This window comes from Canis lupus, chromosome 12 (assembly GCF_048164855.1).
Source record: "Canis lupus baileyi chromosome 12, mCanLup2.hap1, whole genome shotgun sequence".
Lineage (NCBI taxonomy): Eukaryota > Metazoa > Chordata > Mammalia > Carnivora > Canidae > Canis > Canis lupus.
The window spans coordinates 10,333,871-10,345,473 of NC_132849.1; the positions used below are offsets into that span (position 1 = coordinate 10,333,871).

At 40.9% G+C, this 11,603-nt stretch overlaps 1 long non-coding RNA gene across 1 annotated transcript; it reads right to left on the minus strand.

The window, feature by feature from the left end:
- Positions 1-468: 468 nt before the first annotated feature.
- Positions 469-10,986, minus strand: LOC140600641 (uncharacterized). The gene is made up of 3 exons (XR_012003816.1): positions 10,904-10,986; positions 7,782-7,971; positions 469-998 (listed from the first exon to the last, which is right to left on the minus strand). It is a non-coding gene; the product is annotated as an uncharacterized lncRNA (long non-coding RNA).
- Between the last annotated feature and the right edge of the window lie 617 nt (positions 10,987-11,603).

Below are 11,603 nucleotides of genomic sequence, written 5' to 3' on the forward strand. Positions count from 1 at the left end.
TCTTTCAGAGAGATGCACTATTTCCAAACTGTTACATGTGCTATTAGTTTCCCATGGCTGCTGGAACAAATGACTACAAATTTGGCACCTTAAAACCATAGCAATTTATTCTAATACTGTTTTGGAGCTGGATGTCAAGGGGTTAGGAGGGCCACACTCCCTCCCAAGGATCTATGGAAGAACCAGTTCCTTGTTTCTTCCAGCTTCTGGTGGCCGCCAGGATTCCTTGGTTTGCAGCCATATCGCTCCCACTTTCAAGGCCAGGATCTTCGAATGTCTCTGTGTCATGTTATCATCACCTTCTCCTCTGTGTGTCTAATCTTCACCCTCCTCCCTTAGGAGGGTACGTGTGGGATTCCTGGGTGGCGCAGAGGTTTGGCGCCTGCCTTTGGCCCAGGGCGCGATCCTGGAGACCCGGGATCGAATCCCATGTCGGTCTCCCGGTGCATGGAGCCTGCTTCTCCCTCTGCCTGTGTCTCTGCCTCTCTCTCTCTCTCTGTATGACTATCATAAATATATAAAAATATTTTTTTTTAAAAAAAAGGAGGGTACGTGTGTAAGGATACATGTGATCACAGCCAGGGCCCACCTAAATAACCCAGGAGAATCTCCTCTCAAGATCCTTAACCACATCTTACAAAGACTCTTTTTCCAGATAAGGTAACATTATGTGTTTTGGGGATCAGGACGTGATGTCTTTGGGGGACATTATTCAGCCTACGATGCAGCTATCTTCTCCATATTTCCTATGTTACTGTGTACACACAGCAGGTGCTTTATAAATACCTCTTTAGTTGAATCAAACTTTTATTGGAGTGAGCCCCAGAAGTCTGAAAGAGAAGCCCATGTGAACTCACTGGACAGGACCTCTCAGCAGATGTCCAACTTCAGGAGGAAGGAAATCAACACTCATTGCATGTTAGACACTATCCCGGGCTTTCCCCATACTCTGAGTCACCAAATTCTCACAGTAGCTGGTGTTCCCGACAGGAGTGAACCTCAAAAGAAGGAATGGGAAGAGAATGAGATAATTAAGCAAAAGGTGGCTTGGGGTCATTTTTCTCTTGCTGAGAAGGTGAAGGATAAAATCAATGCCTTTGAGAAAAGGGCTAGAACACTGATTCATATTTGTTCTGCGAAGCCACCTGTCAAGGCACATGAATAGTCCTGTAGAAGGATAAGGAACCTCTGAGCATGATGGTCGTGGGCATAGAGTGCATGTCTACAACCAGACTCCTTGACATAACAGGCTTCCTCCCTATGACCAATGAAGAATTCCAATTTTCCTGTAAGTCTGGGACAGCTTCTGGATCTTTAGCCTTCTGCTGTGTAGCTGATACATTCAAAAGTCAACAGAACACACCTTAACCTCCCCCAGAGAAACTGGCTTTGGCTTTAGGAGGTAACAAAAAGGGACACCTGGGTGGCTCAGTCAGTTGGGCGTCTGCCTTCGGCTCAGATTGTGATCTCAGGGTCCTGGGATCAAGCCTCCCATGGTGCTCCCTACTCAGCAGGGAGCCTGCTTCTCCCTCTCCCTCTTCCACTCCCCCTGCTTGTGATCTCTCTCTCTCTCTCAAATAAATAAATAAAATCTTAAAAAAAAAAAAGGTAACAAAGTCTAAGGGGAATCTGAAGTTTGGGGCTGGAGGAAGGAAATGTTTAGGCTCAGAAAAAGATTGGGAATAACAGGAATGCAGAGCTCCAGATAACCAGTGGCAGGGAAAGTTATCAGACAGACGGGAGGGGAGAGTAATCTGTTGCCTGAGGACACAAGGAGAATCGGGCCCACAGAGACAACCATTCAGACCACAAGACGTAAAGTTTAGGCAGCCAAGTGGAGAGAATTGTTGTCTGTTCCTCAGTTTCAAGCAGAATTACCTTCATGATAAGAAGACTCTTTGGACCACTTCATACAATGTTTGCCTCCACCTCTTGATTTGGCGCGAAAGCGCACTCTCTTCTGACACGTACTTGGACTTCTCTGACCTCCTGAAGAGAGGTTGAGAATTTTTCTGAGTCCCACGGACCACAGAGCTGCCAAGATGGGTGGTCAGGCCTCTCCCGGTGCTCCATGCTGCCTCCAGACCAGAACTACTCCATATCCATGTCATTGGGCTACATTGTTCGCTACTATTCCTTATCACTACCCCCACCAATATCTTGATGGATACCTCAAATTCAATGAAAACTTAACATCTGGCTTAATTTTAGTTCTTTCTCTCTTTTCCAAACTCTGCCTCCAAATATCTTCCTAGATGATACCCTCGTGGACAACGCATCTCAGACCTGAGAGGGCCACTGATTCTGCTCCCCCTAAAGTCTCTTGTGACCCAGCTGTCACACCCAACAGAGACATCTCAGTCCTCAAGTAGCTTTTTCTATCTCTGGCATCTGACCCTGTGGACCATTCCCTCCTCTGAAAGTCTCTTCTCATGGCTTCCTTATCACTGTTTTTTGGATGACTTCACCTCCATCCTGAGCTTTCTTTCTATAAGTCCTGGTAATCCTCCAATCCTCTCATCACACTGCTTTGTACCTGTCTGTGGAAGTTTTCATCCACTTCCATGATTTCAATTACTATCAAAACACTTATGAGTCCCAAACATCTCTCTCCAGCCCAGCTCCCTCCCTTGAGCCCAGGACCCACATATACAACTATTTACTGAACGCTTATTTGTACCTGCATATCTTTCCAACACTTCAATTTACATTTATTCAAACTGAACTCACTGCCCACCACCTCAACATAGTTCCAACCCTGTATTATTATTTTTTTAATTGATTTAGGTACACTCATTAGCATCACTATGAATTCTTGAATTCATGATTCTTATCGCTATTTTTAAAAATAAACTTTTGGGGTGCCTGGGTGGCTCAGTCGGTTAAGCAGCAGACTCTTGATTTCAACTCGGGTCATGATCTCAGGGGCTCTGCACTCGCGAGTTGTGGGTGGAGGGAGTCCGCTGGAAGATTCTCTCTCTCTCCTCTCTCTTCCCCTCCCCTCCCCCAGCCCACACTGGCCCTCTCTCTTTCTCTCTCTCTCAAATAAATAAATAAATAAATCTTAAAACAACAACAACAACTTTTTATTGACATACAGAAAAATTCACAAACCCTGACTGTGCAGCTTGATGAATTATCATCAAGTGAACACATCCATATAATCATCCAGGTCTAAAAGTGAAACGCTTCATCAGCACCATCTTGCACCCTTTCCCAATCACTACCCCCTGCCTAAAGATAACCAGTATATTGATATTTAATATCATAAATTAGTCTCATCTGTTCTTTAACTTTTAACAAAAATACAGTATATATTCTTTTGTGTCTGCCTTCTTTTGCTTAACATCAGTTTGTGAGATTCATCGAAATAATTGCTCTAGTGTAGTTCACTTATTTTCATTCCTCTATAGTCCTCCATTCTGTAACTATACCATGACTAATTTGTCCATTCTACAACTGATGGCCGTTTGGGCTGTTACCAGATTGAGAATACCATGGGTAATGCTACTTTGAACATTCTAGTGCATACCTTTTGGCACATATATCTCTTAAAGCTTCTGTCCTAGAGTCTGTCATTTCAGTGCTTTAATTAATAACATCAAATCCACAAATCACATTAGTACATTAGCAAAGTCAAAATTCAAAAAGCAGTTAATGTGTTGCAATAACTGACCCAAACTAATGAAGTTAAATATAACTGGGATAAATGTAAAGTTTTACATTTAGCCTTAATGAATGTATCATTACATACATAATCGGTTAAATTTGAAAAAGATCTAAATACTCAATAATACGGAAGTGGTTAAGTAAGTTATTATTTATCTTCTCAGTGGAATACTAAATATTATCCTTAAATGAAAACTTTGAAGATTTTTTAAGCACCAGAAAATTATTTCTGATACATAAAAACAGAAATGTGCATATAAATTATGATCATTCAAAATAATTATACATATACGTGGTAAACCCTTGGGAAAAAATGTTGAAATGCCATAATGGTAAGGTTAGAGATTAAATTTACTTCCAAAATTACCTTTAATATTTTTATGATATTATTTCGGTGAAAATTAAAAATAGATATTTTAAAAATTACTGATATGTATGCATAGGGACAGGGAAACAGAGATGTGAAAATGAGGTACAGCACTTCTCTAAACCACTTGGGGATAAAAATGAGCCAATCTTGTGGGTCATTACGAAGGTTAAATATGGTGAGACCCCAATAAACATCGGAGAATCCCCTGCTTCTGGCACATGGGAGGCTGTGAAGGGCAGTATGAGTATGATGTAGGAAGAGTCCATGGACTAAGCATCATAGGGAAGATGTGAGGAGCACACCCATGTAGGAGCTTTTCTTTTCCTAGTGAAAGCCAAACCAACCAACCAACCAAACCCCTTTGTAGCATGAATGCTATGGGGAAGATACAGAGGATGAAAAAGGGAAGCATCACAAGTGTGTGGAAAGTGCTAGTTCAAGGTGGAAATGATTGTGGCTCCAGCTAGACCTGCTGTGGCAGCTGGGGAGCAGGCCAGTTGCTGAGGGACAGTGAACGAGAGGCATGTAAAGAACCGAGTGTGTCCCGTCAGCAGAGGCTCTGATGGCTGGCACTGTCCATGCATCACCTGAGTTTCCCCTCCACCAACTATAAATTTGTGGAGCAAGGACATCCACTCCCTGATGCAGGTTCTTGGGAGACTGTTAGTCTTGATAATTTATAACCTATGGATTTAATGTTTGCTACATGTTTTCTCTACAGCTAAACCCTTTTCTATAAGTTAGACTAATAGAATGTGTAATAAGATTGGCCAAGACACCACTAGCCCCATTTAGAAGCAAATCTCATCAGCGCTTGCTCTAGGATGGTGATCATCTTTAAACTGATGACCTCTCTTAAAGATCTCCATGACTTTGGGCTTGAACAATGCTACCCTTGATCCTCCTATATTAATCTCTATCTCTGTCCGACATATCTGCAGTATACTTACTCACGTATGCGCAAATAATATCACAAACATATGGAAAGCTTTAAAAATAAAGATATGATTTAACAATGTGTAAAACAAATCCATGTGTAACCTACTTGTTCAAAGACATATGACATAAAAAAAAAAAGACATACATTACTGACACCCTAAAAACCTTTCCTGATTGTAACCCCTCCATCCCCTCAGGGCTAAATACTCCCTTAATTTTTGTAGTCTTTACTTCTTCTTATAGTTTTCTACTTAAAATTGTTTAACTTTTCCTTTAAAAATGTTTATATAGATCCCGTCATACAGTATGTGTCTTGTACTGTTTGGCTCTTTTCACTCAATATTGTCTTTCAGATTCATCTTGTATGTATCATGTAGCTGGACTTTCTCTCCCTATCTCTCATGGTATAGTATTTCATAGTATGAATATAGCACAATTTCTTGTTTACTCCACTCCTAATAGACATTTAGGTTGTTTCCAGTTTGGAGTTATTATTCAATACCACTAGGAACATTTATAAATATGTATACTGGCACACATAAGCATGTCTTATGGGTACATATAACTTGGAGGGAAATTGCTGGGTCATAAATGATGCATATCTTCTATTTTGCTAGATGATATCAATCAGCTTTCCATAGTAATTGTGCCAATTTACACTTCTACCACTAGGATATCAGAGTTCTTGATATTTGGTATCCTTGCAACACTTGGTGTTGGCTCCCTAGTGAGCGTGTAGTGGTGTTTCAGTGTGCCTTTGTGCACACTTCCTTGCTAACTAATGAGGTTGAGTGCCCTTTTATGTTGATCTCTTTGGATTTCTCTTTTGTGCTGTGCCTGTTCACATCTTCTGGCCATTTCCTTTGTGTATTGTCTGGTTTTGTTTTGTTTTGTTTATACATTTGTAGGTATTCTTTATATATTCTGGATATGAACCCCTTGTTGATTAGACTCAGTGCGAAATGCCCCCACTTTGAGGCTTGCCTCTACCTCTTTTGGTAGTATTCTTTAATGAATGCAAGTTCTTAGCATAGTCAACTTTTTCAAATTTTTTTTTTATCGCAAATTCTTTGGTACCATGTGTAAGAAATCTTTCCTGATCCAGAAATCATAAAGATATTCTCTGATATTATCTGTTAGCTTTATTGTTCTTATTTTTCTTATTTGATCTATGATCCTGCTGGAAATGAATTCTGTGTATAATTTATTAAACACTTTTAAAAGCATTCTTCTGTCTTTTGGTGAAACTGAGCTTCTGCAGCCTTGGTTCTACATACTCCAAATTTGAGGCTAATTAAGATGTCAGGTCTACCAAATACCTAGACAGTGAAGTGACCTACCAGGTCTTTAAGATGCTACAAAGAATGTATACATATAATGCCATTTGTACATGCGATTCACACATGTGTACAAACAAATAACAATAATGATCATCTACCAAGAAGAGAAAAAGATATCTCTTTGCAAGGAGACAGAGATATGATGGTGAAGGTGACTATGTTTTGAGAGAATGCAAAAAAACAAGAAATATAAAGAACTGGCTATTGACAGAAGTCAGTGTCTTGGGGTTCCCGGGATAGCCCAGTTGGCTAAGCATCCTACTTGTGATTTTGGCTCAGATCATGATCTCATGGGTCATGAGATGAAGCCCCACATCAGGCTTCATGCTCAGTGGGGCGTCTGCTTGAGATTCTTTCTCCGTCTCCCTCTGCCCACCCCCAATCATGTACGCATGCAGCGTACACTCCCTTTCTCTCTTTCAAATAGATAAATAAATCTTTTTTTAAAATGGAGATCAGTGTTGAACATTTGGTCTAGTAGTTATTGACATAAGTCAAGTGTAGTGCATGTCTACTGTTTTTCTGTCCAGAACAATAGTCCTCTTCTAAAAGCTTTATAAAATGTATGCTTCCTGAGATCAGGATCTTGTTGGTCTTGCTCATCACTCTATATTCTTCACATTTGCACAGTGCCTAGCACAGCAGAAACACTCAATAATATCTGTTGAATGAATGAAATATTCCTTCTAATATCATGGATCCAAATGAGAGCTATCATCTTTTCACATATCACTACATAGCCTTAACTTTTTTTATTTTAAAGGTTTTATTTATTTATTCATGAGAGACAGAGAGGCAGAGAGAGAGGCAGAGACACAGGCAGAGGGAGAAACACATCCATGCAGGGAGCCTGACATGGGACTCGATCCCGGAAGTCCAGGATCAGGCCCTGGGCTGAAGGCAGCGCTAAACCACTGAGCCACCCAGGCTTCCCACTACATAGCATTCATGACAACTTTTGCTGCATGCTTACTATGTGCCAGGCAAGATGCTAAATGATTAACTTTCATCGTCTCATTTATTCCTTAAAATCACCTGACAAGGCACGAATTATTATTGCCCCCAACTTATAGATGAAGAAACCAAAGACACAGAGCAGTTAAATGAGTTGCATAAGGTAGAACTGTAAGTGCAGGAGTTGGAATTTGAAACCAAATAATCAGACCATGGAGTTGATGCTTTCAGTCTTTCCATTAAATTGCCATAGAGATTGACTTAAGCATGACCTCCTAACACTCCCAGTTGAACCAGGAATGATTGTTGATTGCTCACCTTGTGGCAGGTACTACATAAAATTCTTTACATGTTTTATCTCATTTAATTATCACATAAAGCCTATAAAATAGATGCCATTATTATCCTCATTGTACAGATAATGAAACTGAGGTAATAGAGCTGAAATAACTTGCCCAAGATCATACAGCTAGAAGGCAAGGGAGTCAGTATTTGGACCTCTTACCTACCATGCTATCTGCCTCAAAGATCCTATGGCCCTTGTCTCAGAAAGGAACATCTCAACATGCAATGCCAGCCAGAGCCCTTCTCCAGGACTTTTGAACATCTCTCAAGCAGAGACTATTCTTTTCTGGAGGGAGAAGATGTGAGGCTAAGAGCCAATGATGACCATAAGCTCCATGGGGTGGTGGATCCCATCTGCAGTGAAACAGAAAAGAACCCACCAGAGAAAGAGTGAGAATCCTGCTGGCTCATTCACTTACTTTCCAGCTCTTCCTTTTGTTATGAGAGCTTTCCAATAATTTACTCCTTTCACTCCTTTTTGTTCTGCCTAAGCCAGTTCCATCTGGGTTCTTGTCACTAGCAACCAGAATAGTCTTAGCTAATATAGAAGGCAATGGTCCGCTCCCAAATGTCCTAACATTTATGAAAAAGCATCAAAGCACTTTGGAGTTTAACACAAACTCCATTTTCTGGCTTTCCATTCCATGTCTGAATGAGGACGATGACTTTTATGAAGTGCCCCCTCTGAGTTTATAAATGAATGAGAAATCTGATCTTGTTTTGTCCAATGCTGCAAAATCTTTCCAGTGAAGGGGTGGGCCTGTTTTATGCTCTTCTAAACAGTATTTTTTTTCTACCTGCTAATCTAATATGTAAAAATGCAGAGTCTTTACCATGGATAGCTTCTCTGGGCAAAGTGGTCATAAGTCTTAGACTTCCACAAACAGATATTGCAGTTGTATTTCTTCATGGGTTTTGAGACTATACCTTCTTTCTAGCACTGTGAGTCTTAGTCATCATATCTACAAAGTGAAGGGATTGGACTGCAGGGGACCTTTGAATCCTTTTCCAACTCTGAGCTTGGTGATTGAAACTGAGTCTTATAATAGCTCAAGAGAGATGGGTCATTTGTTTCATTGGTTCTGGTGTTGGCGTGGATGAGATAACACCTGTCATTTCATACTGTGAGGACCACTCTTTCTTAGTTCACTTCTTTGATGTCTGGTGTCGCATTTCCCTGAGGGTGTTCTGCAGGATGGAACACTAGGCCTTGGCATGCTCCTTAATAAAGAACTCAGTGATCAAAAGCTGTATGTTCCCTCTCCTCAGGGATTCCCAATGAACATCAGAAACTTAAAGGTCCTGGGAAATTTTGTAGCAAAGAAGCCTGTGTAACTTACTCCACCCTATCTAAGATTTAAGATGCACATTGACATCACCTTTAGGAACTGCTGATTTAGCTAACATCTTCCCTGTAGGTCTACACAGTAGAGTAGATGTCAGGACTGTCTTGGTGTGAGCATATTTGAAATGTAATAATGTTGTCCTTAACAATCTCACTTCCTGGGTAGCTTTTTGTGAATTGAAAAGTGATCTTTTTGGAAATTATAATCTAATCTAATTATGAGTTCCCATTATATTACTCCTTTCCCTGAACACTGAATGGCTGTAAAGATTCCCTTCAATTGACCAGAAGAGGGAAGCAGAGGACCTGCGATGGCATCTCAGGCCCCTGTGGTGACTTGGGAACAAACCTAAGATAAGGCAGCTAAGTCTAGGAACTTGCCTCAAGGACATCATTTCCCAAGCAGAGTGACCAGGTCCCATTTGGACCATAACCTGAGGTCTGCAGAACGTGAGGTCTCGTTGTTGGAGGCCATCCTATCAAAGCAGCATGAATTTCCCAGAGCTTCCGTAGGAACAGTTTGGGGAGCTCCTGGAGACCCATCAGTACAAGACTGACGGAAATAGCAGAAAGTAGTGAGGCATGGCCAGCAAAGAGGCAGACCTGGGATCACAGTAACAAGGAACAAGGCCTCCTCACAGTTGTGTATGCTCCCTCTGATCCCTAAGAGCAGCCACTGCTCAGCTGGGCTCAGAGCTCAGCAGTCACCTCACCTGCCAGAGTATGAGCCACAAATGGCCACAAAATGGCAAATCGATTATTACCTATGTTATTACCTATGTTTCAGGGGGCATGGTATTCCTTGGGGGGCAATACTGGGGTTGGGCCCAAGGTTCCAAACCCCAGATCCATTATTCCCAGAGCTATGTGCCCTTGCCCGTGGGGTCCACAAGAAAGATATGTTTAGAGGACAGGGCCAAGAAAACACGTACATTTTATTATGGTATTTTGGCCTCAAGCACCATGTAGTCCATTGAGAAGCTGAGAGCAACCACTGAAGGATTCTTTTTGCCTAACCTAAAGGCAAAACTCTGTATTACAAGTAGACCAAATGATGAATGTCCTCAGCATCTTTTCCTCTAAATTTATACCTCTTCGTTTGTACCTTTCTTTGACTTCCGTATTTTAATTTTCTGATGCCAAGAAAAGATAACTCCAAGGAAAAGAGAAAGAAATGAGTTTCTTCTAGAGATTTGGAATACAGATGGCGTGAGTTACTGACTACAACCCTTCTTAGCACATCAGAGGTACAAAAGAGAAATTCCCAAGACGTACATTCAAGAGAATGATGTGGCCAATCAACTACCTATGAACTTGACTCATCCTCATTACTCTTTTTTATCACTCTCTGCCTTGGCTGTGTGGGTGGGAATTATTGGAGGGGAGTGAGGTAAGGAAAATGGAGTAGGCAACATAAAGGAAGCCATTTCTTCTCCTTTCTCCTCCCACCTGCCTCCTCTCTTTCTTTCTGTCCTATTTCCACTCATCAGAGTCCCTAAATATAAACTCAAGGATCATTGTGTTGAAATATCAGCACCTATGCTGTATTCTCTTGTACTTTCTGCTTCTCATCTCTTGGTGGTTCTGTAAGATTGGGAATTACTTGATGTTTGGTGTGACTTGGTGATGTGACCTCTTTTCTTCTCCCAACCTAGAGAACCCAGGAATACACGAGCCTCGCCCTTTCAGTGTCCCTTCATGCCTTTAGTCTCCCAAGGAACTTTCATGCCAGGCAAGGAACAGTGGCAGATACAAATCAGTAGCTAGACCAGCTCCTCATAATTGTCAGTATAGGGTTTTCTGGTTAAAGATAAGCTTGATTCCATGATTTAAGTTTTGCTGTCTGTATGGGATCTTTTATTTCTCTTCAGTTTGAAATCTTAGGCATGATATGGTAGATAGAGAGATCCAGGTCCTACAAGAAGAACTAAATTCACTTACCCCTCCTAGCACAGTGTTGAGGAAGAGATAAGAGATCTTATGTCTGCTTATCACAGGAAGATAGGAAGCAGAGAGTGTAAAAGCATAGCATGGGTGCTGACATTTCAACACAATGGCCCCTGCTAATAATCAGGGTCCAGTCAAAACCTTGGACTGTGACCCATCAGTATACAGATATTCTTCCCTCAAGTTGGAGAGATTGGGGCTACCTACAGGGGTGTGAAAAGAGGCATAATCTCCTTCATATATGAAAGAAAATTTCCTGTACAGTTTGGATATCTGAAAGGAACTCATAATAGATTTTTGAATCCTAAGAAGGAGATCAACATCTATTGAACATCTATCATGCCTTACATTGTGCAAGGCAAATTTCCTCAGAGTATCTGTTGGCTTTTTTAATTTGTAAATAACAAAAAACAATGTTTACCTATTATAGCAGAAGGGGAACTTATTTAAAGTATATTGGATAATTCATAGAATTGCTAGTTGGAATGGGCAAGCAGGCTCAAATACTCAGTAGTCAAAATCAGTTCCAAAACTCAAATTATCTCATCTTTGGCTAGGGGAAGACTATTTAAGTTAGTTCCTGAGTCCTTTGAAATGATAACTTCAATAACTTCTTTGCTACCTGGATGACAGGATTTTATACCCAATTTATACACTTCCCTTGTCAGGCCTAGAATTGGACATTCACTAAGGA